This window comes from Heterodontus francisci, chromosome 1 (assembly GCF_036365525.1).
Source record: "Heterodontus francisci isolate sHetFra1 chromosome 1, sHetFra1.hap1, whole genome shotgun sequence".
Lineage (NCBI taxonomy): Eukaryota > Metazoa > Chordata > Chondrichthyes > Heterodontiformes > Heterodontidae > Heterodontus > Heterodontus francisci.
In genome coordinates this window covers 171,450,324-171,477,632 of record NC_090371.1, presented here as the reverse complement: position 1 = coordinate 171,477,632, position 27,309 = coordinate 171,450,324, and the positions used below count along the sequence as shown (strand labels likewise).

Below are 27,309 nucleotides of genomic sequence, written 5' to 3'. Positions count from 1 at the left end.
CTAATTTTGTTTTGCTCTTGCTAAATGATGAATATTTGTGAAAGCTGATGACTGTGGAGAATTGGAGAGAGTTGATAATGTGATGGCAGTAAGATAAGTGAAAGGATGAGTGGTGTTTTAAGAGGATTGTGTATTTGTAGGTGTTGAAGTAAGATGAAAGAAAAGGGTGCAGTGAAGCAGATGTTGAAAAGTTGTAGCAGCAAAATGGGAAAGACGCTGCGATGTGGCAGGGGGGAGGGGTGGGGGTGGTGCAGTGCAAAGAGCAGGGGAAGAAGGATGGAAATAGCAATAGGAGTATCATTGCATTGGCCGGGAATCAAACCCGGGCCTCCCGCGTGGCAGGCGAGAATTCTACCACTGAACCACCAATGCAATCACAGAATTCATTGGGTTTTCTTTGCTTTTCCTCAAGTTTAATTTGCAAACACTAGCATTTGCCATCAGTGTCCTTTCATCCAAGGACACATTCATGCAATGGTTACAGCGTAGAACAAGGCCATTCCGCCCATTGTGTCCATCACAGCTCTCTGCAAGGGCTAATCACCTAGCTCCACCGCCCTACTTTTTCCCTGTAGCCCTGCAAATATCTTCTCCACACGTCATTGTCCAATTCCTTTTTCAAAGCCACCATTCAATCTGCCTCCAGCACACTCTCAGGCATTGCATTCCGCTTGCTATCAACTCGCTGCGGAAAAAACTTTTTCCTCATGTCGCCGTTGCTTCTTTTGCCAATCACTTTCAATCGGTGCCCCTGCTTCTCCGTCCTTCCGCCAACGGCAACGCTTTCTCCCTATCTACTCTGTCCACACCCCTCGTGATTTCCAACACCTCTATCAAATCTCCTCTTGATCTTCTCTCCTCCAAAAACCCACAGCTCCATCTTCTCCAATCTATCCACGGAAATCAACTTCCTCATCCCTGGAACCATTCTCGTGAAACTTTTCTGCACCATCTTAATGCCTTCACATCCTTACCAAAGTGTGGTGCCCTGAATCACACACAATACCAATCTTTTGCACAGGTTTATCATAACTTCCTTGCTTTTGTGCTCTATCCCCCTACTTATAAGAGCCAGGATCCCATTTGCTTTATGAACAGCTTTCTCAACCTGCCCTGCCACCTTCAATCATTTGTGCACATATGCCCCCAGGTCCCTCAGCTCCTGCACCCCATTTCGAACGGTACCCTTGATTTGAGATTGCCACTCCTCGTTCTTCCTCCCAACACGAATCACTTCACACTTCTCTGCATTAAATTTCATCTGCCACTCGTCCGCCCATTCCACCAGCCTGTCTATGTCCTCTTGAAGTTGATCACAATCCTCCTCACAGTTCACAGTACTTCCAAGTTTTGTGTCATCTGCAAATTTTGAATTTGTGGCCTGTACACCCGAGTCCAGGTCATTAATACATATCAGGAAAAGCAGGGCTGCTAACACATTCCCTAGACTGCAACACATTTCATCATGAAAGCTTGCGCCCGCAACACCACAGAAACCTCGCAGGCTGCTGCACACCTCCATTTCATTCATAACCACATTTCCATCTTTCAAACTTCTTCTAACACAACTACACTACACTTTCTCCAAATATACAATCTGCTTCTCACCCAATACACCTCTGCTTTAAACTCATCATTTTAAAAAGGCCTACAATTTGCAAAGATCATGCCCAACCGTCACAGCAGCCTGTCTCTTTACTAACACTTCACACCACTGCAATATCATTTCATGCAATATGTCAACATCTTCAAGCCACTACCTTTGTTCACATCCAGGTTTAATAGTGGGAGCACGGGGCCAAGGTGGCACTTCAACTGCTTGACGGAAAACAGGTCCTCCCTAGCAAAAGGCACAGTTACACACCTTTACTTACAGCTCAAAGAGGGACTGCTCAATAAGATTGGCACATAGAATTCCTGGCAATTTTGTCACAAAGAAGCAGGGAAAGGCAGAGGTGGCATTGAAGCTAAGTAGACTGAGACATACTACCAGCATCCATTCTGACTTTGTTTCATTCCAGTGTCAGTTGGGACCTGCTTCTATTAAATTAACACATCTATGCAAAGACCAGAGCGGGATTCGTACTCAGATGCATAGATCATGGGCACGACTGTATGCATTAGCAGCTCAACAACACGACCACGAGGCTACGAGAGGCAAGACCCATGACGCTGCTGTACAATTTTGGGTACCATCATTTTGGCTGGACGTCACAGTCTTGAAGTGAGGGAAAGGAGAGTTTTACTAGGATCACATTAGGATGTGGGACTTCAGCTCGACGGAATGATTGCAGAAGCTGGCATTGTTCGCCTTCCAGCTGAGCAGGTTAAGTGGAGAGCTTACGCATTTACAATGACACTTGCAGTTTGCTACCAACTCTAAGACCTGTCATGTAAATCAGGTGTGAAGCTCTGAATTGACTCTGGAAAGAAGCAGAGTGAGACCCTGCCACGTCCCATTTCTGCTTTAATACAGCAGCGTGAAGAGCCATGGGATACTTTCCTACATGGAAGGTGATATGGAAATGCACATTGTTGTTGTTGTTGCTTGCGATTGCAGTGTGTGCAGAAAAGCTGTGCCTATGAATGATTTGATGGTAAGAAGTGAGAAGAGAAAAGAGAGAGAAAGGTGAAAAAGTGTCAAGTTGTGCTAATTTTGTTTTGCTCTTGCTAAATGATGAATATTTGTGAAAGCTGATGACTGTGGAGAATTGGAGAGAGTTGATAATGTGATGGCAGTAAGATAAGTGAAAGGATGAGTGGTGTTTTAAGAGGATTGTGTATTTGTAGGTGTTGAAGTAAGATGAAAGAAAAGGGTGCAGTGAAGCAGATGTTGAAAAGTTGTAGCAGCAAAATGGGAAAGACGCTGCGATGTGGCAGGGGGGAGGGGTGGGGGTGGTGCAGTGCAAAGAGCAGGGGAAGAAGGATGGAAATAGCAATAGGAGTATCATTGCATTGGCCGGGAATCGAACCCGGGCCTCCCGCGTGGCAGGCGAGAATTCTACCACTGAACCACCAATGCAATCACAGAATTCATTGGGTTTTCTTTGCTTTTCCTCAAGTTTAATTTGCAAACACTAGCATTTGCCATCAGTGTCCTTTCATCCAAGGACACATTCATGCAATGGTTACAGCGTAGAACAAGGCCATTCCGCCCATTGTGTCCATCACAGCTCTCTGCAAGGGCTAATCACCTAGCTCCACCGCCCTACTTTTTCCCTGTAGCCCTGCAAATATCTTCTCCACACGTCATTGTCCAATTCCTTTTTCAAAGCCACCATTCAATCTGCCTCCAGCACACTCTCAGGCATTGCATTCCGCTTGCTATCAACTCGCTGCGGAAAAAACTTTTTCCTCATGTCGCCGTTGCTTCTTTTGCCAATCACTTTCAATCGGTGCCCCTGCTTCTCCGTCCTTCCGCCAACGGCAACGCTTTCTCCCTATCTACTCTGTCCACACCCCTCGTGATTTCCAACACCTCTATCAAATCTCCTCTTGATCTTCTCTACTCCAAAAACCCACAGCTCCATCTTCTCCAATCTATCCACGGAAATCAACTTCCTCATCCCTGGAACCATTCTCGTGAAACTTTTCTGCACCCTCTTAATGCCTTCACATCCTTACCAAAGTGTGGTGCCCTGAATCACACACAATACCAATCTTTTGCACAGGTTTATCATAACTTCCTTGCTTTTGTGCTCTATCCCCCTACTTATAAGAGCCAGGATCCCATTTGCTTTATGAACAGCTTTCTCAACCTGCCCTGCCACCTTCAATCATTTGTGCACATATGCCCCCAGGTCCCTCAGCTCCTGCACCCCATTTCGAACGGTACCCTTGATTTGAGATTGCCACTCCTCGTTCTTCCTCCCAACACGAATCACTTCACACTTCTCTGCATTAAATTTCATCTGCCACTCGTCCGCCCATTCCACCAGCCTGTCTATGTCCTCTTGAAGTTGATCACAATCCTCCTCACAGTTCACAGTACTTCCAAGTTTTGTGTCATCTGCAAATTTTGAATTTGTGGCCTGTACACCCGAGTCCAGGTCATTAATACATATCAGGAAAAGCAGGGCTGTTAACACATTCCCTAGGCTGCAACACATTTCATCATGAAAGCTTGCGCCCGCAACACCACAGAAACCTCGCAGGCTGCTGCACACCTCCATTTCATTCATAACCACATTTCCATCTTTCAAACTTCTTCTAACACAACTACACTACACTTTCTCCAAATATACAATCTGCTTCTCGCCCAATACACCTCTGCTTTAAACTCATCATTTTAAAAAGGCCTACAATTTGCAAAGATCATGCCCAACCGTCACAGCAGCCTGTCTCTTTACTAACACTTCACACCACTGCAATATCATTTCATGCAATATGTCAACATCTTCAAGCCACTACCTTTGTTCACATCCAGGTTTAATAGTGGGAGCACGGGGCCAAGGTGGCACTTCAACTGCTTGACGGAAAACAGGTCCTCCCTAGCAAAAGGCACAGTTACACACCTTTACTTACAGCTCAAAGAGGGACTGCTCAATAAGATTGGCACATAGAATTCCTGGCAATTTTGTCACAAAGAAGCAGGGAAAGGCAGAGGTGGCATTGAAGCTAAGTAGACTGAGACATACTACCAGCATCCATTCTGACTTTGTTTCATTCCAGTGTCAGTTGGGACCTGCTTCTATTAAATTAACACATCTATGCAAAGACCAGAGCGGGATTCGTACTCAGATGCATAGATCATGGGCACGACTGTATGCATTAGCAGCTCAACAACACGACCACGAGGCTACGAGAGGCAAGACCCAGGACGCTGCTGTACAATTTTGGGTACCATTATTTTGGCTGGACGTCACAGTCTTGAAGTGAGGGAAAGGAGAGTTTTACCAGGATCACATTAGGATGTGGGACTTCAGCTCGACGGAATGATTGCAGAAGCTGGCATTGTTCGCCTTCCAGCTGAGCAGGTTAAGTGGAGAGCTTATGCATTTACAATGACACTTGCAGTTTGCTACCAACTCTAAGACCTGTCATGTAAATCAGGTGTGAAGCTCTGAATTGACTCTGGAAAGAAGCAGAGTGAGACCCTGCCACGTCCCATTTCTGCTTTAATACAGCAGCGTGAAGAGCCATGGGATACTTTCCTACATGGAAGGTGATATGGAAATGCACATTGTTGTTGTTGTTGCTTGCGATTGCAGTGTGTGCAGAAAAGCTGTGCCTATGAATGATTTGATGGTAAGAAGTGAGAAGAGAAAAGAGAGAGAAAGGTGAAAAAGTGTCAAGTTGTGCTAATTTTGTTTTGCTCTTGCTAAATGATGAATATTTGTGAAAGCTGATGACTGTGGAGAATTGGAGAGAGTTGATAATGTGATGGCAGTAAGATAAGTGAAAGGATGAGTGGTGTTTTAAGAGGATTGTGTATTTGTAGGTGTTGAAGTAAGATGAAAGAAAAGGGTGCAGTGAAGCAGATGTTGAAAAGTTGTAGCAGCAAAATGGGAAAGACGCTGCGATGTGGCAGGGGGGAGGGGTGGGGGTGGTGCAGTGCAAAGAGCAGGAGAAGAAGGATGGAAATAGCAATAGGAGTATCATTGCATTGGCCGGGAATCGAACCCGGGCCTCCCGCGTGGCATGTGAGAATTCTACCACTGAACCACCAATGCAATCACAGAATTCATTGGGTTTTCTTTGCTTTTCCTCAAGTTTAATTTGCAAACACTAGCATTTGCCATCAGTGTCCTTTCATCCAAGGACACATTCATGCAATGGTTACAGCGTAGAACAAGGCCATTCCGCCCATTGTGTCCATCACAGCTCTCTGCAAGGGCTAATCACCTAGCTCCACCGCCCTACTTTTTCCCTGTAGCCCTGCAAATATCTTCTCCACACGTCATTGTCCAATTCCTTTTTCAAAGCCACCATTCAATCTGCCTCCAGCACACTCTCAGGCATTGCATTCCGCTTGCTATCAACTCGCTGCGGAAAAAACTTTTTCCTCGTGTCGCCGTTGCTTCTTTTGCCAATCACTTTCAATCGGTGCCCCTGCTTCTCCGTCCTTCCGCCAACGGCAACGCTTTCTCCCTATCTACTCTGTCCACACCCCTCGTGATTTCCAACACCTCTATCAAATCTCCTCTTGATCTTCTCTACTCCAAAAACCCACAGCTCCATCTTCTCCAATCTATCCACGGAAATCAACTTCCTCATCCCTGGAACCATTCTCGTGAAACTTTTCTGCACCCTCTTAATGCCTTCACATCCTTACCAAAGTGTGGTGCCCTGAATCACACACAATACCAATCTTTTGCACAGGTTTATCATAACTTCCTTGCTTTTGTGCTCTATCCCCCTACTTATAAGAGCCAGGATCCCATATGCTTTATGAACAGCTTTCTCAACCTGCCCTGCCACCTTCAATCATTTGTGCACATATACCCCCAGGTCCCTCAGCTCCTGCACCCCATTTCGAACGGTACCCTTGATTTGAGATTGCCACTCCTCGTTCTTCCTACCAACACGAATCACTTCACACTACTCTGCATTAAATTTCATCTGCCACTCGTCCGCCCATTCCACCAGCCTGTCTATGTCCTCTTGAAGTTGATCACAATCCTCCTCACAGTTCACAGTACTTCCAAGTTTTGTGTCATCTGCAAATTTTGAATTTGTGGCCTGTACACCCGAGTCCAGGTCATTAATACATATCAGGAAAAGCAGGGCTGCTAACACATTCCCTAGGCTGCAACACATTTCATCATGAAATCTTGCGCCCGCAACACAACAGAAACCTCGCAGGCTGCTGCACACCTCCATTTCATTCATAACCACATTTCCATCTTTCAAACTTCTGCTAACAAAACTACACTACACTTTCTCCAAATATACAATCTGCTTCTCGCCCAATACACCTCTGCTTTAAACTCATCATTTTAAAAAGGCCTACAATTTGCAAAGATCATGCCCAACCGTCACAGCAGCCTGTCTCTTTACTAACACTTCACACCACTGCAATATCATTTCATGCAATATGTCAACATCTTCAAGCCACTACCTTTGTTCACATCCAGGTTTAATAGTGGGAGCACGGGGCCAAGGTGGCACTTCAACTGCTTGACGGAAAACAGGTCCTCCCTAGCAAAAGGCACAGTTACACACCTTTACTTACAGCTCAAAGAGGGACTGCTCAATAAGATTGGCACATAGAATTCCTGGCAATTTTGTCACAAAGAAGCAGGGAAAGGCAGAGGTGGCATTGAAGCTAAGTAGACTGAGACATACTACCAGCATCCATTCTGACTTTGTTTCATTCCAGTGTCAGTTGGGACCTGCTTCTATTAAATTAATACATCTATGCAAAGACCAGAGCGGGATTCGTACTCAGATGCATAGATCATGGGCACGACTGTATGCATTAGCAGCTCAACAACACGACCACGAGGCTACGAGAGGCAAGACCCAGGACGCTGCTGTACAATTTTGGGTACCATCATTTTGGCTGGACGTCACAGTCTTGAAGTGAGGGAAAGGAGAGTTTTACCAGGATCACATTAGGATGTGGGACTTCAGCTCGATGGAATGATTGCAGAAGCTGGCATTGTTCGCCTTCCAGCTGAGCAGGTTAAGTGGAGAGCTTACGCATTTACAATGACACTTGCAGTTTGCTACCAACTCTAAGACCTGTCATGTAAATCAGGTGTGAAGCTCTGAATTGACTCTGGAAAGAAGCAGAGTGAGACCCTGCCACGTCCCATTTCTGCTTTAATACAGCAGCGTGAAGAGCCATGGGATACTTTCCTACATGGAAGGTGATATGGAAATGCACATTGTTGTTGTTGTTGCTTGCGATTGCAGTGTGTGCAGAAAAGCTGTGCCTATGAATGATTTGATGGTAAGAAGTGAGAAGAGAAAAGAGAGAGAAAGGTGAAAAAGTGTCAAGTTGTGCTAATTTTGTTTTGCTCTTGCTAAATGATGAATATTTGTGAAAGCTGATGACTGTGGAGAATTGGAGAGAGTTGATAATGTGATGGCAGTAAGATAAGTGAAAGGATGAGTGGTGTTTTAAGAGGATTGTGTATTTGTAGGTGTTGAAGTAAGATGAAAGAAAAGGGTGCAGTGAAGCAGATGTTGAAAAGTTGTAGCAGCAAAATGGGAAAGACGCTGCGATGTGGCAGGGGGGAGGGGTGGGGGTGGTGCAGTGCAAAGAGCAGGAGAAGAAGGATGGAAATAGCAAGAGGAGTATCATTGCATTGGCCGGGAATCGAACCCGGGCCTCCCGCGTGGCAGGCGAGAATTCTACCACTGAACCACCAATGCAATCACAGAATTCATTGGGTTTTCTTTGCTTTTCCTCAAGTTTAATTTGCAAACACTAGCATTTGCCATCAGTGTCCTTTCATCCAAGGACACATTCATGCAATGGTTACAGCGTAGAACAAGGCCATTCCGCCCATTGTGTCCATCACAGCTCTCTGCAAGGGCTAATCACCTAGCTCCACCGCCCTACTTTTTCCCTGTAGCCCTGCAAATATCTTCTCCACACGTCATTGTCCAATTCCTTTTTCAAAGCCACCATTCAATCTGCCTCCAGCACACTCTCAGGCATTGCATTCCGCTTGCTATCAACTCGCTGCGGAAAAAACTTTTTCCTCGTGTCGCCGTTGCTTCTTTTGCCAATCACTTTCAATCGGTGCCCCTGCTTCTCCGTCCTTCCGCCAACGGCAACGCTTTCTCCCTATCTACTCTGTCCACACCCCTCGTGATTTCCAACACCTCTATCAAATCTCCTCTTGATCTTCTCTACTCCAAAAACCCACAGCTCCATCTTCTCCAATCTATCCACGGAAATCAACTTCCTCATCCCTGGAACCATTCTCGTGAAACTTTTCTGCACCCTCTTAATGCCTTCACATCCTTACCAAAGTGTGGTGCCCTGAATCACACACAATACCAATCTTTTGCACAGGTTTATCATAACTTCCTTGCTTTTGTGCTCTATCCCCCTACTTATAAGAGCCAGGATCCCATATGCTTTATGAACAGCTTTCTCAACCTGCCCTGCCACCTTCAATCATTTGTGCACATATACCCCCAGGTCCCTCAGCTCCTGCACCCCATTTCGAACGGTACCCTTGATTTGAGATTGCCACTCCTCGTTCTTCCTACCAACACGAATCACTTCACACTACTCTGCATTAAATTTCATCTGCCACTCGTCCGCCCATTCCACCAGCCTGTCTATGTCCTCTTGAAGTTGATCACAATCCTCCTCACAGTTCACAGTACTTCCAAGTTTTGTGTCATCTGCAAATTTTGAATTTGTGGCCTGTACACCCGAGTCCAGGTCATTAATACATATCAGGAAAAGCAGGGCTGCTAACACATTCCCTAGGCTGCAACACATTTCATCATGAAATCTTGCGCCCGCAACACAACAGAAACCTCGCAGGCTGCTGCACACCTCCATTTCATTCATAACCACATTTCCATCTTTCAAACTTCTGCTAACAAAATTACACTACACTTTCTCCAAATATACAATCTGCTTCTCGCCCAATACACCTCTGCTTTAAACTCATCATTTTAAAAAGGCCTACAATTTGCAAAGATCATGCCCAACCGTCACAGCAGCCTGTCTCTTTACTAACACTTCACACCACTGCAATATCATTTCATGCAATATGTCAACATCTTCAAGCCACTACCTTTGTTCACATCCAGGTTTAATAGTGGGAGCACGGGGCCAAGGTGGCACTTCAACTGCTTGACGGAAAACAGGTCCTCCCTAGCAAAAGGCACAGTTACACACCTTTACTTACAGCTCAAAGAGGGACTGCTCAATAAGATTGGCACATAGAATTCCTGGCAATTTTGTCACAAAGAAGCAGGGAAAGGCAGAGGTGGCATTGAAGCTAAGTAGACTGAGACATACTACCAGCATCCATTCTGACTCTGCTTCATTCCAGTGTCAGTTGGGACCTGCTTCTATTAAATTAATACATCTATGCAAAGACCAGAGCGGGATTCGTACTCAGATGCATAGATCATGGGCACGACTGTATGCATTAGCAGCTCAACAACACGACCACGAGGCTACGAGAGGCAAGACCCACGACGCTGCTGTACAATTTTGGGTACCATCATTTTGGCTGGACGTCACAGTCTTGAAGTGAGGGAAAGGAGAGTTTTACCAGGATCACATTAGGATGTGGGACTTCAGCTCGACGGAATGATTGCAGAAGCTGGCATTGTTCGCCTTCCAACTGAGCAGGTTAAGTGGAGAGCTTACGCATTTACAATGACACTTGCAGTTTGCTACCAACTCTAAGACCTGTCATGTAAATCGGGTGTGAAGCTCTGAGTTGACTCTGGAAAGAAGCAGAGTGAGACCCTGCCACGTCCCATTTCTGCTTTAATACAGCAGCGTGAAGAGCCATGGGATACTTTCCTACATGGAAGGTGATATGGAAATGCACATTGTTGTTGTTGTTGCTTGCGATTGCAGTGTGTGCAGAAAAGCTGTGCCTATGAATGATTTGATGGTAAGAAGTGAGAAGAGAAAAGAGAGAGAAAGGTGAAAAAGTGTCAAGTTGTGCTAATTTTGTTTTGCTCTTGCTAAATGATGAATATTTGTGAAAGCTGATGACTGTGGAGAATTGGAGAGAGTTGATAATGTGATGGCAGTAAGATAAGTGAAAGGATGAGTGGTGTTTTAAGAGGATTGTGTATTTGTAGGTGTTGAAGTAAGATGAAAGAAAAGGGTGCAGTGAAGCAGATGTTGAAAAGTTGTAGCAGCAAAATGGGAAAGACGCTGCGATGTGGCAGGGGGGAGGGGTGGGGGTGGTGCAGTGCAAAGAGCAGGGGAAGAAGGATGGAAATAGCAAGAGGAGTATCATTGCATTGGCCGGGAATCGAACCCGGGCCTCCCGCGTGGCAGGCGAGAATTCTACCACTGAACCACCAATGCAATCACAGAATTCATTGGGTTTTCTTTGCTTTTCCTCAAGTTTAATTTGCAAACACTAGCATTTGCCATCAGTGTCCTTTCATCCAAGGACACATTCATGCAATGGTTACAGCGTAGAACAAGGCCATTCCGCCCATTGTGTCCATCACAGCTCTCTGCAAGGGCTAATCACCTAGCTCCACCGCCCTACTTTTTCCCTGTAGCCCTGCAAATATCTTCTCCACACGTCATTGTCCAATTCCTTTTTCAAAGCCACCATTCAATCTGCCTCCAGCACACTCTCAGGCATTGCATTCCGCTTGCTATCAACTCGCTGCCGAAAAAACTTTTTCCTCATGTCGCCGTTGCTTCTTTTGCCAATCACTTTCAATCGGTGCCCCTGCTTCTCCGTCCTTCCGCCAACGGCAACGCTTTCTCCCTATATACTCTGTCCACACCCCTCGTGATTTCCAACACCTCTATCAAATCTCCTCTTGATCTTCTCTACTCCAAAAACCCACAGCTCCATCTTCTCCAATCTATCCACGGAAATCAACTTCCTCATCCCTGGAACCATTCTCGTGAAACCTTTCTGCACCCTCTTAATGCCTTCACATCCTTACCAAAGTGTGGTGCCCTGAATCACACACAATACCAATCTTTTGCACAGGTTTATCATAACTTCCTTGCTTTTGTGCTCTATCCCCCTACTTATAAGAGCCAGGATCCCATTTGCTTTATGAACAGCTTTCTCAACCTGCCCTGCCACCTTCAATCATTTGTGCACATATGCCCCCAGGTCCCTCAGCTCCTGCACCCCATTTCGAACGGTACCCTTGATTTGAGATTGCCACTCCTCGTTCTTCCTCCCAACACGAATCACTTCACACTTCTCTGCATTAAATTTCATCTGCCACTCGTCCGCCCATTCCACCAGCCTGTCTATGTCCTCTTGAAGTTGATCACAATCCTCCTCACAGTTCACAGTACTTCCAAGTTTTGTGTCATCTGCAAATTTTGAATTTGTGGCCTGTACACCCGAGTCCAGGTCATTAATACATATCAGGAAAAGCAGGGCTGCTAACACATTCCCTAGACTGCAACACATTTCATCATGAAAGCTTGCGCCCGCAACACCACAGAAACCTCGCAGGCTGCTGCACACCTCCATTTCATTCATAACCACATTTCCATCTTTCAAACTTCTTCTAACACAACTACACTACACTTTCTCCAAATATACAATCTGCTTCTCGCCCAATACACCTCTGCTTTAAACTCATCATTTTAAAAAGGCCTACAATTTGCAAAGATCATGCCCAACCGTCACAGCAGCCTGTCTCTTTACTAACACTTCACACCACTGCAATATCATTTCATGCAATATGTCAACATCTTCAAGCCACTACCTTTGTTCACATCCAGGTTTAATAGTGGGAGCACGGGGCCAAGGTGGCACTTCAACTGCTTGACGGAAAACAGGTCCTCCCTAGCAAAAGGCACAGTTACACACCTTTACTTACAGCTCAAAGAGGGACTGCTCAATAAGATTGGCACATAGAATTCCTGGCAATTTTGTCACAAAGAAGCAGGGAAAGGCAGAGGTGGCATTGAAGCTAAGTAGACTGAGACATACTACCAGCATCCATTCTGACTCTGCTTCATTCCAGTGTCAGTTGGGACCTGCTTCTATTAAATTAATACATCTATGCAAAGACCAGAGCGGGATTCGTACTCAGATGCATAGATCATGGGCACGACTGTATGCATTAGCAGCTCAACAACACGACCACGAGGCTACGAGAGGCAAGACCCATGACGCTGCTGTACAATTTTGGGTACCATCATTTTGGCTGGACGTCACAGTCTTGAAGTGAGGGAAAGGAGAGTTTTACCAGGATCACATTAGGATGTGGGACTTCAGCTCGACGGAATGATTGCAGAAGCTGGCATTGTTCGCCTTCCAACTGAGCAGGTTAAGTGGAGAGCTTACGCATTTACAATGACACTTGCAGTTTGCTACCAACTCTAAGACCTGTCATGTAAATCGGGTGTGAAGCTCTGAGTTGACTCTGGAAAGAAGCAGAGTGAGACCCTGCCACGTCCCATTTCTGCTTTAATACAGCAGCGTGAAGAGCCATGGGATACTTTCCTACATGGAAGGTGATATGGAAATGCACATTGTTGTTGTTGTTGCTTGCGATTGCAGTGTGTGCAGAAAAGCTGTGCCTATGAATGATTTGATGGTAAGAAGTGAGAAGAGAAAAGAGAGAGAAAGGTGAAAAAGTGTCAAGTTGTGCTAATTTTGTTTTGCTCTTGCTAAATGATGAATATTTGTGAAAGCTGATGACTGTGGAGAATTGGAGAGAGTTGATAATGTGATGGCAGTAAGATAAGTGAAAGGATGAGTGGTGTTTTAAGAGGATTGTGTATTTGTAGGTGTTGAAGTAAGATGAAAGAAAAGGGTGCAGTGAAGCAGATGTTGAAAAGTTGTAGCAGCAAAATGGGAAAGACGCTGCGATGTGGCAGGGGGGAGGGGTGGGGGTGGTGCAGTGCAAAGAGCAGGGGAAGAAGGATGGAAATAGCAATAGGAGTATCATTGCATTGGCCGGGAATCGAACCCGGGCCTCCCGCGTGGCAGGCGAGAATTCTACCACTGAACCACCAATGCAATCACAGAATTCATTGGGTTTTCTTTGCTTTTCCTCAAGTTTAATTTGCAAACACTAGCATTTGTCATCAGTGTCCTTTCATCCAAGGACACATTCATGCAATGGTTACAGCGTAGAACAAGGCCATTCCGCCCATTGTGTCCATCACAGCTCTCTGCAAGGGCTAATCACCTAGCTCCACCGCCCTACTTTTTCCCTGTAGCCCTGCAAATATCTTCTCCACACGTCATTGTCCAATTCCTTTTTCAAAGCCACCATTCAATCTGCCTCCAGCACACTCTCAGGCATTGCATTCCGCTTGCTATCAACTCGCTGCCGAAAAAACTTTTTCCTCATGTCGCCGTTGCTTCTTTTGCCAATCACTTTCAATCGGTGCCCCTGCTTCTCCGTCCTTCCGCCAACGGCAACGCTTTCTCCCTATATACTCTGTCCACACCCCTCGTGATTTCCAACACCTCTATCAAATCTCCTCTTGATCTTCTCTACTCCAAAAACCCACAGCTCCATCTTCTCCAATCTATCCACGGAAATCAACTTCCTCATCCCTGGAACCATTCTCGTGAAACCTTTCTGCACCCTCTTAATGCCTTCACATCCTTACCAAAGTGTGGTGCCCTGAATCACACACAATACCAATCTTTTGCACAGGTTTATCATAACTTCCTTGCTTTTGTGCTCTATCCCCCTACTTATAAGAGCCAGGATCCCATTTGCTTTATGAACAGCTTTCTCAACCTGCCCTGCCACCTTCAATCATTTGTGCACATATGCCCCCAGGTCCCTCAGCTCCTGCACCCCATTTCGAACGGTACCCTTGATTTGAGATTGCCACTCCTCGTTCTTCCTCCCAACACGAATCACTTCACACTTCTCTGCATTAAATTTCATCTGCCACTCGTCCGCCCATTCCACCAGCCTGTCTATGTCCTCTTGAAGTTGATCACAATCCTCCTCACAGTTCACAGTACTTCCAAGTTTTGTGTCATCTGCAAATTTTGAATTTGTGGCCTGTACACCCGAGTCCAGGTCATTAATACATATCAGGAAAAGCAGGGCTGCTAACACATTCCCTAGACTGCAACACATTTCATCATGAAAGCTTGCGCCCGCAACACCACAGAAACCTCGCAGGCTGCTGCACACCTCCATTTCATTCATAACCACATTTCCATCTTTCAAACTTCTTCTAACACAACTACACTACACTTTCTCCAAACATACAATCTGCTTCTCGCCCAATACACCTCTGCTTTAAACTCATCATTTTAAAAAGGCCTACAATTTGCAAAGATCATGCCCAACCGTCACAGCAGCCTGTCTCTTTACTAACACTTCACACCACTGCAATATCATTTCATGCAATATGTCAACATCTTCAAGCCACTACCTTTGTTCACATCCAGGTTTAATAGTGGGAGCACGGGGCCAAGGTGGCACTTCAACTGCTTGACGGAAAACAGGTCCTCCCTAGCAAAAGGCACAGTTACACACCTTTACTTACAGCTCAAAGAGGGACTGCTCAATAAGATTGGCACATAGAATTCCTGGCAATTTTGTCACAAAGAAGCAGGGAAAGGCAGAGGTGGCATTGAAGCTAAGTAGACTGAGACATACTACCAGCATCCATTCTGACTTTGTTTCATTCCAGTGTCAGTTGGGACCTGCTTCTATTAAATTAATACATCTATGCAAAGACCAGAGCGGGATTCATACTCAGATGCATAGATCATGGGCACGACTGTATGCATTAGCAGCTCAACAACACGACCACGAGGCTACGAGAGGCAAGACCCATGACGCTGCTGTACAATTTTGGGTACCATCATTTTGGCTGGACGTCACAGTCTTGAAGTGAGGGAAAGGAGAGTTTTACCAGGATCACATTAGGATGTGGGACTTCAGCTCGACGGAATGATTGCAGAAGCTGGCATTGTTCGCCTTCCAGCTGAGCAGGTTAAGTGGAGAGCTTACGCATTTACAATGACACTTGCAGTTTGCTACCAACTCTAAGACCTGTCATGTAAATCAGGTGTGAAGCTCTGAATTGACTCTGGCAAGAAGCAGAGTGAGACCCTGCCACGTCCCATTTCTGCTTTAATACAGCAGCGTGAAGAGCCATGGGATACTTTCCTACATGGAAGGTGATATGGAAATGCACATTGTTGTTGTTGTTGCTTGCGATTGCAGTGTGTGCAGAAAAGCTGTGCCTATGAATGATTTGATGGTAAGAAGTGAGAAGAGAAAAGAGAGAGAAAGGTGAAAAAGTGTCAAGTTGTGCTAATTTTGTTTTGCTCTTGCTAAATGATGAATATTTGTGAAAGCTGATGACTGTGGAGAATTGGAGAGAGTTGATAATGTGATGGCAGTAAGATAAGTGAAAGGATGAGTGGTGTTTTAAGAGGATTGTGTATTTGTAGGTGTTGAAGTAAGATGAAAGAAAAGGATGCAGTGAAGCAGATGTTGAAAAGTTGTAGCAGCAAAATGGGAAAGACGCTGCGATGTGGCAGGGGGGAGGGGTGGGGGTGGTGCAGTGCAAAGAGCAGGGGAAGAAGGATGGAAATAGCAATAGGAGTCTCATTGCATTGGCCGGGAATCGAACCCGGGTCTCCCGCGTGGCAGGCGAGAATTCTACCACTGAACCACCAATGCAATCACAGAATTCATTGGGTTTTCTTTGCTTTTCCTCAAGTTTAATTTGCAAACACTAGCATTTGTCATCAGTGTCCTTTCATCCAAGGACACATTCATGCAATGGTTACAGCGTAGAACAAGGCCATTCCGCCCATTGTGTCCATCACAGCTCTCTGCAAGGGCTAATCACCTAGCTCCACCGCCCTACTTTTTCCCTGTAGCCCTGCAAATATCTTCTCCACACGTCATTGTCCAATTCCTTTTTCAAAGCCACCATTCAATCTGCCTCCAGCACCCTCTCAGGCATTGCATTCCGCTTGCTATCAACTCGCTGCCGAAAAAACTTTTTCCTCATGTCGCCGTTGCTTCTTTTGCCAATCACTTTCAATCGGTGCCCCTGCTTCTCCGTCCTTCCGCCAACGGCAACGCTTTCTCCCTATCTACTCTGTCCACACCCCTCGTGATTTCCAACACCTCTATCAAATCTCCTCTTGATCTTCTCTACTCCAAAAACCCACAGCTCCATCTTCTCCAATCTATCCACGGAAATCAACTTCCTCATCCCTGGAACCATTCTCGTGAAACTTTTCTGCACCCTCTTAATGCCTTCACATCCTTACCAAAGTGTGGTGCCCTGAATCACACACAATACCAATCTTTTGCACAGGTTTATCATAACTTCCTTGCTTTTGTGCTCTATCCCCCTACTTATAAGAGCCAGGATCCCATTTGCTTTATGAACAGCTTTCTCAACCTGCCCTGCCACCTTCAATCATTTGTGCACATATGCCCCCAGGTCCCTCAGCTCCTGCACCCCATTTCGAACGGTACCCTTGATTTGAGATTGCCACTCCTCGTTCTTCCTCCCAACACGAATCACTTCACACTTCTCTGCATTAAATTTCATCTGCCACTCGTCCGCCCATTCCACCAGCCTGTCTATGTCCTCTTGAAGTTGATCACAATCCTCCTCACAGTTCACAGTACTTCCAAGTTTTGTGTCATCTGCAAATTTTGAATTTGTGGCCTGTACACCCGAGTCCAGGTCATTAATACATATCAGGAAAAGCAGGGCTGTTAACACATTCCCTAGGCTGCAACACATTTCATCATGAAAGCTTGCGCCCGCAACACCACAGAAACCTCGCAGGCTGCTGCACACCTCCATTTCATTCATAACCACATTTCCATCTTTCAAACTTCTTCTAACACAACTACACTACACTTTCTCCAAATATACAATCTGCTTCTCGCCCAATACACCTCTGCTTTAAACTCATCATTTTAAAAAGGCCTACAATTTGCAAAGATCATGCCCAACCGTCACAGCAGCCTGTCTCTTTACTAACACTTCACACCACTGCAATATCATTTCATGCAATATGTCAACATCTTCAAGCCACTACCTTTGTTCACATCCAGGTTTAATAGTGGGAGCACGGGGCCAAGGTGGCACTTCAACTGCTTGACGGAAAACAGGTCCTCCCTAGCAAAAGGCACAGTTACACACCTTTACTTACAGCTCAAAGAGGGACTGCTCAATAAGATTGGCACATAGAATTCCTGGCAATTTTGTCACAAAGAAGCAGGGAAAGGCAGAGGTGGCATTGAAGCTAAGTAGACTGAGACATACTACCAGCATCCATTCTGACTTTGTTTCATTCCAGTGTCAGTTGGGACCTGCTTCTATTAAATTAATACATCTATGCAAAGACCAGAGCGGGATTCGTACTCAGGTGCATAGATCATGGGCACGACTGTATGCATTAGCAGCTCAACAACACGACCACGAGGCTACGAGAGGCAAGACCCAGGACGCTGCTGTACAATTTTGGGTACCATCATTTTGGCTGGACGTCACAGTCTTGAAGTGAGGGAAAGGAGAGTTTTACCAGGATCACATTAGGATGTGGGACTTCAGCTCGACGGAATGATTGCAGAAGCTGGCATTGTTCGCCTTCCAGCTGAGCAGGTTAAGTGGAGAGCTTACGCATTTACAATGACACTTGCAGTTTGCTACCAACTCTAAGACCTGTCATGTAAATCAGGTGTGAAGCTCTGAATTGACTCTGGAAAGAAGCAGAGTGAGACCCTGCCACGTCCCATTTCTGCTTTAATACAGCAGCGTGAAGAGCCATGGGATACTTTCCTACATGGAAGGTGATATGGAAATGCACATTGTTGTTGTTGTTGCTTGCGATTGCAGTGTGTGCAGAAAAGCTGTGCCTATGAATGATTTGATGGTAAGAAGTGAGAAGAGAAAAGAGAGAGAAAGGTGAAAAAGTGTCAAGTTGTGCTAATTTTGTTTTGCTCTTGCTAAATGATGAATATTTGTGAAAGCTGATGACTGTGGAGAATTGGAGAGAGTTGATAATGTGATGGCAGTAAGATAAGTGAAAGGATGAGTGGTGTTTTAAGAGGATTGTGTATTTGTAGGTGTTGAAGTAAGATGAAAGAAAAGGGTGCAGTGAAGCAGATGTTGAAAAGTTGTAGCAGCAAAATGGGAAAGACGCTGCGATGTGGCAGGGGGGAGGGGTGGGGGTGGTGCAGTGCAAAGAGCAGGAGAAGAAGGATGGAAATAGCAAGAGGAGTATCATTGCATTGGCCGGGAATCGAACCCGGGCCTCCCGCGTGGCAGGCGAGAATTCTACCACTGAACCACCAATGCAATCACAGAATTCATTGGGTTTTCTTTGCTTTTCCTCAAGTTTAATTTGCAAACACTAGCATTTGCCATCAGTGTCCTTTCATCCAAGGACACATTCATGCAATGGTTACAGCGTAGAACAAGGCCATTCCGCCCATTGTGTCCATCACAGCTCTCTGCAAGGGCTAATCACCTAGCTCCACCGCCCTACTTTTTCCCTGTAGCCCTGCAAATATCTTCTCCACACGTCATTGTCCAATTCCTTTTTCAAAGCCACCATTCAATCTGCCTCCAGCACACTCTCAGGCATTGCATTCCGCTTGCTATCAACTCGCTGCGGAAAAAACTTTTTCCTCGTGTCGCCGTTGCTTCTTTTGCCAATCACTTTCAATCGGTGCCCCTGCTTCTCCGTCCTTCCGCCAACGGCAACGCTTTCTCCCTATCTACTCTGTCCACACCCCTCGTGATTTCCAACACCTCTATCAAATCTCCTCTTGATCTTCTCTACTCCAAAAACCCACAGCTCCATCTTCTCCAATCTATCCACGGAAATCAACTTCCTCATCCCTGGAACCATTCTCGTGAAACTTTTCTGCACCCTCTTAATGCCTTCACATCCTTACCAAAGTGTGGTGCCCTGAATCACACACAATACCAATCTTTTGCACAGGTTTATCATAACTTCCTTGCTTTTGTGCTCTATCCCCCTACTTATAAGAGCCAGGATCCCATTTGCTTTATGAACAGCTTTCTCAACCTGCCCTGCCACCTTCAATCATTTGTGCACATATGCCCCCAGGTCCCTCAGCTCCTGCACCCCATTTCGAACGGTACCCTTGATTTGAGATTGCCACTCCTCGTTCTTCCTCCCAACACGAATCACTTCACACTTCTCTGCATTAAATTTCATCTGCCACTCGTCCGCCCATTCCACCAGCCTGTCTATGTCCTCTTGAAGTTGATCACAATCCTCCTCACAGTTCACAGTACTTCCAAGTTTTGTGTCATCTGCAAATTTTGAATTTGTGGCCTGTACACCCGAGTCCAGGTCATTAATACATATCAGGAAAAGCAGGGCTGTTAACACATTCCCTAGGCTGCAACACATTTCATCATGAAAGCTTGCGCCCGCAACACCACAGAAACCTCGCAGGCTGCTGCACACCTCCATTTCATTCATAACCACATTTCCATCTTTCAAACTTCTTCTAACACAACTACACTACACTTTCTCCAAATATACAATCTGCTTCTCGCCCAATACACCTCTGCTTTAAACTCATCATTTTAAAAAGGCCTACAATTTGCAAAGATCATGCCCAACCGTCACAGCAGCCTGTCTCTTTACTAACACTTCACACCACTGCAATATCATTTCATGCAATATGTCAACATCTTCAAGCCACTACCTTTGTTCACATCCAGGTTTAATAGTGGGAGCACGGGGCCAAGGTGGCACTTCAACTGCTTGACGGAAAACAGGTCCTCCCTAGCAAAAGGCACAGTTACACACCTTTACTTACAGCTCAAAGAGGGACTGCTCAATAAGATTGGCACATAGAATTCCTGGCAATTTTGTCACAAAGAAGCAGGGAAAGGCAGAGGTGGCATTGAAGCTAAGTAGACTGAGACATACTACCAGCATCCATTCTGACTTTGTTTCATTCCAGTGTCAGTTGGGACCTGCTTCTATTAAATTAATACATCTATGCAAAGACCAGAGCGGGATTCGTACTCAGATGCATAGATCATGGGCACGACTGTATGCATTAGCAGCTCAACAACACGACCACGAGGCTACGAGAGGCAAGACCCAGGACGCTGCTGTACAATTTTGGGTACCATCATTTTGGCTGGACGTCACAGTCTTGAAGTGAGGGAAAGGAGAGTTTTACCAGGATCACATTAGGATGTGGGACTTCAGCTCGACGGAATGATTGCAGAAGCTGGCATTGTTCGCCTTCCAGCTGAGCAGGTTAAGTGGAGAGCTTACGCATTTACAATGACACTTGCAGTTTGCTACCAACTCTAAGACCTGTCATGTAAATCAGGTGTGAAGCTCTGAATTGACTCTGGAAAGAAGCAGAGTGAGACCCTGCCACGTCCCATTTCTGCTTTAATACAGCAGCGTGAAGAGCCATGGGATACTTTCCTACATGGAAGGTGATATGGAAATGCACATTGTTGTTGTTGTTGCTTGCGATTGCAGTGTGTGCAGAAAAGCTGTGCCTATGAATGATTTGATGGTAAGAAGTGAGAAGAGAAAAGAGAGAGAAAGGTGAAAAAGTGTCAAGTTGTGCTAATTTTGTTTTGCTCTTGCTAAATGATGAATATTTGTGAAAGCTGATGACTGTGGAGAATTGGAGAGAGTTGATAATGTGATGGCAGTAAGATAAGTGAAAGGATGAGTGGTGTTTTAAGAGGATTGTGTATTTGTAGGTGTTGAAGTAAGATGAAAGAAAAGGGTGCAGTGAAGCAGATGTTGAAAAGTTGTAGCAGCAAAATGGGAAAGACGCTGCGATGTGGCAGGGGGGAGGGGTGGGGGTGGTGCAGTGCAAAGAGCAGGAGAAGAAGGATGGAAATAGCAAGAGGAGTATCATTGCATTGGCCGGGAATCGAACCCGGGCCTCCCGCGTGGCAGGCGAGAATTCTACCACTGAACCACCAATGCAATCACAGAATTCATTGGGTTTTCTTTGCTTTTCCTCAAGTTTAATTTGCAAACACTAGCATTTGCCATCAGTGTCCTTTCATCCAAGGACACATTCATGCAATGGTTACAGCGTAGAACAAGGCCATTCCGCCCATTGTGTCCATCACAGCTCTCTGCAAGGGCTAATCACCTAGCTCCACCGCCCTACTTTTTCCCTGTAGCCCTGCAAATATCTTCTCCACACGTCATTGTCCAATTCCTTTTTCAAAGCCACCATTCAATCTGCCTCCAGCACACTCTCAGGCATTGCATTCCGCTTGCTATCAACTCGCTGCGGAAAAAACTTTTTCCTCGTGTCGCCGTTGCTTCTTTTGCCAATCACTTTCAATCGGTGCCCCTGCTTCTCCGTCCTTCCGCCAACGGCAACGCTTTCTCCCTATCTACTCTGTCCACACCCCTCGTGATTTCCAACACCTCTATCAAATCTCCTCTTGATCTTCTCTACTCCAAAAACCCACAGCTCCATCTTCTCCAATCTATCCACGGAAATCAACTTCCTCATCCCTGGAACCATTCTCGTGAAACTTTTCTGCACCCTCTTAATGCCTTCACATCCTTACCAAAGTGTGGTGCCCTGAATCACACACAATACCAATCTTTTGCACAGGTTTATCATAACTTCCTTGCTTTTGTGCTCTATCCCCCTACTTATAAGAGCCAGGATCCCATATGCTTTATGAACAGCTTTCTCAACCTGCCCTGCCACCTTCAATCATTTGTGCACATATACCCCCAGGTCCCTCAGCTCCTGCACCCCATTTCGAACGGTACCCTTGATTTGAGATTGCCACTCCTCGTTCTTCCTACCAACACGAATCACTTCACACTACTCTGCATTAAATTTCATCTGCCACTCGTCCGCCCATTCCACCAGCCTGTCTATGTCCTCTTGAAGTTGATCACAATCCTCCTCACAGTTCACAGTACTTCCAAGTTTTGTGTCATCTGCAAATTTTGAATTTGTGGCCTGTACACCCGAGTCCAGGTCATTAATACATATCAGGAAAAGCAGGGCTGTTAACACATTCCCTAGGCTGCAACACATTTCATCATGAAAGCTTGCGCCCGCAACACCACAGAAACCTCGCAGGCTGCTGCACACCTCCATTTCATTCATAACCACATTTCCATCTTTCAAACTTCTTCTAACACAACTACACTACACTTTCTCCAAATATACAATCTGCTTCTCGCCCAATACACCTCTGCTTTAAACTCATCATTTTAAAAAGGCCTACAATTTGCAAAGATCATGCCCAACCGTCACAGCAGCCTGTCTCTTTACTAACACTTCACACCACTGCAATATCATTTCATGCAATATGTCAACATCTTCAAGCCACTACCTTTGTTCACATCCAGGTTTAATAGTGGGAGCACGGGGCCAAGGTGGCACTTCAACTGCTTGACGGAAAACAGGTCCTCCCTAGCAAAAGGCACAGTTACACACCTTTACTTACAGCTCAAAGAGGGACTGCTCAATAAGATTGGCACATAGAATTCCTGGCAATTTTGTCACAAAGAAGCAGGGAAAGGCAGAGGTGGCATTGAAGCTAAGTAGACTGAGACATACTACCAGCATCCATTCTGACTTTGTTTCATTCCAGTGTCAGTTGGGACCTGCTTCTATTAAATTAACACATCTATGCAAAGACCAGAGCGGGATTCGTACTCAGATGCATAGATCATGGGCACGACTGTATGCATTAGCAGCTCAACAACACGACCACGAGGCTACGAGAGGCAAGACCCACGACGCTGCTGTACAATTTTGGGTACTATCATTTTGGCTGGACGTCACAGTCTTGAAGTGAGGGAAAGGAGAGTTTTACCAGGATCACATTAGGATGTGGGACTTCAGCTCGACGGAATGATTGCAGAAGCTGGCATTGTTCGCCTTCCAACTGAGCAGGTTAAGTGGAGAGCTTACGCATTTACAATGACACTTGCAGTTTGCTACCAACTCTAAGACCTGTCATGTAAATCGGGTGTGAAGCTCTGAGTTGACTCTGGAAAGAAGCAGAGTGAGACCCTGCCACGTCCCATTTCTGCTTTAATACAGCAGCGTGAAGAGCCATGGGATACTTTCCTACATGGAAGGTGATATGGAAATGCACATTGTTGTTGTTGTTGCTTGCGATTGCAGTGTGTGCAGAAAAGCTGTGACTATGAATGATTTGATGGTAAGAAGTGAGAAGAGAAAAGAGAGAGAAAGGTGAAAAAGTGTCAAGTTGTGCTAATTTTGTTTTGCTCTTGCTAAATGATGAATATTTGTGAAAGCTGATGACTGTGGAGAATTGGAGAGAGTTGATAATGTGATGGCAGTAAGATAAGTGAAAGGATGAGTGGTGTTTTAAGAGGATTGTGTATTTGTAGGTGTTGAAGTAAGATGAAAGAAAAGGGTGCAGTGAAGCAGATGTTGAAAAGTTGTAGCAGCAAAATGGGAAAGACGCTGCGATGTGGCAGGGGGGAGGGGTGGGGGTGGTGCAGTGCAAAGAGCAGGGGAAGAAGGATGGAAATAGCAAGAGGAGTATTATTGCATTGGCCGGGAATCGAACCCGGGCCTCCCGCGTGGCAGGCGAGAATTCTACCACTGAACCACCAATGCAATCACAGAATTCATTGGGTTTTCTTTGCTTTTCCTCAAGTTTAATTTGCAAACACTAGCATTTGCCATCAGTGTCCTTTCATCCAAGGACACATTCATGCAATGGTTACAGCGTAGAACAAGGCCATTCCGCCCATTGTGTCCATCACAGCTCTCTGCAAGGGCTAATCACCTAGCTCCACCGCCCTACTTTTTCCCTGTAGCCCTGCAAATATCTTCTCCACACGTCATTGTCCAATTCCTTTTTCAAAGCCACCATTCAATCTGCCTCCAGCACACTCTCAGGCATTGCATTCCGCTTGCTATCAACTCGCTGCGGAAAAAACTTTTTCCTCATGTCGCCGTTGCTTCTTTTGCCAATCACTTTCAATCGGTGCCCCTGCTTCTCCGTCCTTCCGCCAACGGCAACGCTTTCTCCCTATCTACTCTGTCCACACCCCTCGTGATTTCCAACACCTCTATCAAATCTCCTCTTGATCTTCTCTACTCCAAAAACCCACAGCTCCATCTTCTCCAATCTATCCACGGAAATCAACTTCCTCATCCCTGGAACCATTCTCGTGAAACTTTTCTGCACCCTCTTAATGCCTTCACATCCTTACCAAAGTGTGGTGCCCTGAATCACACACAATACCAATCTTTTGCACAGGTTTATCATAACTTCCTTGCTTTTGTGCTCTATCCCCCTACTTATAAGAGCCAGGATCCCATATGCTTTATGAACAGCTTTCTCAACCTGCCCTGCCACCTTCAATCATTTGTGCACATATACCCCCAGGTCCCTCAGCTCCTGCACCCCATTTCGAACGGTACCCTTGATTTGAGATTGCCACTCCTCGTTCTTCCTACCAACACGAATCACTTCACACTACTCTGCATTAAATTTCATCTGCCACTCGTCCGCCCATTCCACCAGCCTGTCTATGTCCTCTTGAAGTTGATCACAATCCTCCTCACAGTTCACAGTACTTCCAAGTTTTGTGTCATCTGCAAATTTTGAATTTGTGGCCTGTACACCCGAGTCCAGGTCATTAATACATATCAGGAAAAGCAGGGCTGCTAACACATTCCCTAGGCTGCAACACATTTCATCATGAAATCTTGCGCCCGCAACACAACAGAAACCTCGCAGGCTGCTGCACACCTCCATTTCATTCATAACCACATTTCCATCTTTCAAACTTCTGCTAACACAACTACACTACACTTTCTCCAAATATACAATCTGCTTCTCGCCCAATACACCTCTGCTTTAAACTCATCATTTTAAAAAGGCCTACAATTTGCAAAGATCATGCCCAACCGTCACAGCAGCCTGTCTCTTTTGTAACACTTCACACCACTGCAATATCATTTCATGCAATATGTCAACATCTTCAAGCCACTACCTTTGTTCACATCCAGGTTTAATAGTGGGAGCACGGGGCCAAGGTGGCACTTCAATTGCTTGACGGAAAACAGGTCCTCCCTAGCAAAAGGCACAGTTACACACCTTTACTTACAGCTCAAAGAGGGACTGCTCAATAAGATTGGCACATAGAATTCCTGGCAATTTTGTCACAAAGAAGCAGGGAAAGGCAGAGGTGGCATTGAAGCTAAGTAGACTGAGACATACTACCAGCATCCATTCTGACTTTGTTTCATTCCAGTGTCAGTTGGGACCTGCTTCTATTAAATTAATACATCTATGCAAAGACCAGAGCGGGATTCGTACTCAGATGCATAGATCATGGGCACGACTGTATGCATTAGCAGCTCAACAACACGACCACGAGGCTACGAGAGGCAAGACCCACGACGCTGCTGTACAATTTTGGGTACCATCATTTTGGCTGGACGTCACAGTCTTGAAGTGAGGGAAAGGAGAGTTTTACCAGGATCACATTAGGATGTGGGACTTCAGCTCGACGGAATGATTGCAGAAGCTGGCATTGTTCGCCTTCCAACTGAGCAGGTTAAGTGGAGAGCTTACGCATTTACAATGACACTTGCAGTTTGCTACCAACTCTAAGACCTGTCATGTAAATCGGGTGTGAAGCTCTGAGTTGACTCTGGAAAGAAGCAGAGTGAGACCCTGCCACGTCCCATTTCTGCTTTAATACAGCAGCGTGAAGAGCCATGGGATACTTTCCTACATGGAAGGTGATATGGAAATGCACATTGTTGTTGTTGTTGCTTGCGATTGCAGTGTGTGCAGAAAAGCTGTGCCTATGAATGATTTGATGGTAAGAAGTGAGAAGAGAAAAGAGAGAGAAAGGTGAAAAAGTGTCAAGTTGTGCTAATTTTGTTTTGCTCTTGCTAAATGATGAATATTTGTGAAAGCTGATGACTGTGGAGAATTGGAGAGAGTTGATAATGTGATGGCAGTAAGATAAGTGAAAGGATGAGTGGTGTTTTAAGAGGATTGCGTATTTGTAGGTGTTGAAGTAAGATGAAAGAAAAGGGTGCAGTGAAGCAGATGTTGAAAAGTTGTAGCAGCAAAATGGGAAAGACGCTGCGATGTGGCAGGGGGGAGGGGTGGGGGTGGTGCAGTGCAAAGAGCAGGGGAAGAAGGATGGAAATAGCAAGAGGAGTATTATTGCATTGGCCGGGAATCGAACCCGGGCCTCCCGCGTGGCAGGCGAGAATTCTACCACTGAACCACCAATGCAATCACAGAATTCATTGGGTTTTCTTTGCTTTTCCTCAAGTTTAATTTGCAAACACTAGCATTTGCCATCAGTGTCCTTTCATCCAAGGACACATTCATGCAATGGTTACAGCGTAGAACAAGGCCATTCCGCCCATTGTGTCCATCACAGCTCTCTGCAAAGGCTAATCACCTAGCTCCACCGCCCTACTTTTTCCCTGTAGCCCTGCAAATATCTTCTCCACACGTCATTGTCCAATTCCTTTTTCAAAGCCACCATTCAATCTGCCTCCAGCACACTCTCAGGCATTGCATTCCGCTTGCTATCAACTCGCTGCCGAAAAAACTTTTTCCTCATGTCGCCGTTGCTTCTTTTGCCAATCACTTTCAATCGGTGCCCCTGCTTCTCCGTCCTTCCGCCAACGGCAACGCTTTCTCCCTATCTACTCTGTCCACAC

The 27,309-nt window shown here is 45.7% G+C and overlaps 11 non-coding genes across 11 annotated transcripts; all 11 read right to left on the bottom strand.

Moving 5' to 3' along the window:
- Positions 1-301: 301 nt before the first annotated feature.
- Positions 302-372, bottom strand: trnag-gcc (transfer RNA glycine (anticodon GCC)). The gene has a single exon. It is a non-coding gene; the product is annotated as a tRNA-Gly (tRNA).
- A 2,579-nt stretch (positions 373-2,951) lies between these two features.
- On the bottom strand, positions 2,952-3,022 carry trnag-gcc (transfer RNA glycine (anticodon GCC)). The gene has a single exon. It is a non-coding gene; the product is annotated as a tRNA-Gly (tRNA).
- A 2,579-nt stretch (positions 3,023-5,601) lies between these two features.
- trnag-gcc (transfer RNA glycine (anticodon GCC)) lies at positions 5,602-5,672 on the bottom strand. The gene has a single exon. It is a non-coding gene; the product is annotated as a tRNA-Gly (tRNA).
- A 2,579-nt stretch (positions 5,673-8,251) lies between these two features.
- On the bottom strand, positions 8,252-8,322 carry trnag-gcc (transfer RNA glycine (anticodon GCC)). Its single transcript has one exon. It is a non-coding gene; the product is annotated as a tRNA-Gly (tRNA).
- A 2,579-nt stretch (positions 8,323-10,901) lies between these two features.
- Positions 10,902-10,972, bottom strand: trnag-gcc (transfer RNA glycine (anticodon GCC)). Its single transcript has one exon. It is a non-coding gene; the product is annotated as a tRNA-Gly (tRNA).
- A 2,579-nt stretch (positions 10,973-13,551) lies between these two features.
- trnag-gcc (transfer RNA glycine (anticodon GCC)) lies at positions 13,552-13,622 on the bottom strand. Its single transcript has one exon. It is a non-coding gene; the product is annotated as a tRNA-Gly (tRNA).
- A 2,579-nt stretch (positions 13,623-16,201) lies between these two features.
- Positions 16,202-16,272, bottom strand: trnag-gcc (transfer RNA glycine (anticodon GCC)). The gene has a single exon. It is a non-coding gene; the product is annotated as a tRNA-Gly (tRNA).
- A 2,579-nt stretch (positions 16,273-18,851) lies between these two features.
- On the bottom strand, positions 18,852-18,922 carry trnag-gcc (transfer RNA glycine (anticodon GCC)). Its single transcript has one exon. It is a non-coding gene; the product is annotated as a tRNA-Gly (tRNA).
- A 2,579-nt stretch (positions 18,923-21,501) lies between these two features.
- On the bottom strand, positions 21,502-21,572 carry trnag-gcc (transfer RNA glycine (anticodon GCC)). The gene has a single exon. It is a non-coding gene; the product is annotated as a tRNA-Gly (tRNA).
- Positions 21,573-24,151: 2,579 nt separating this feature from the next.
- Positions 24,152-24,222, bottom strand: trnag-gcc (transfer RNA glycine (anticodon GCC)). The gene has a single exon. It is a non-coding gene; the product is annotated as a tRNA-Gly (tRNA).
- A 2,579-nt stretch (positions 24,223-26,801) lies between these two features.
- On the bottom strand, positions 26,802-26,872 carry trnag-gcc (transfer RNA glycine (anticodon GCC)). The gene has a single exon. It is a non-coding gene; the product is annotated as a tRNA-Gly (tRNA).
- Positions 26,873-27,309: the final 437 nt, after the last annotated feature.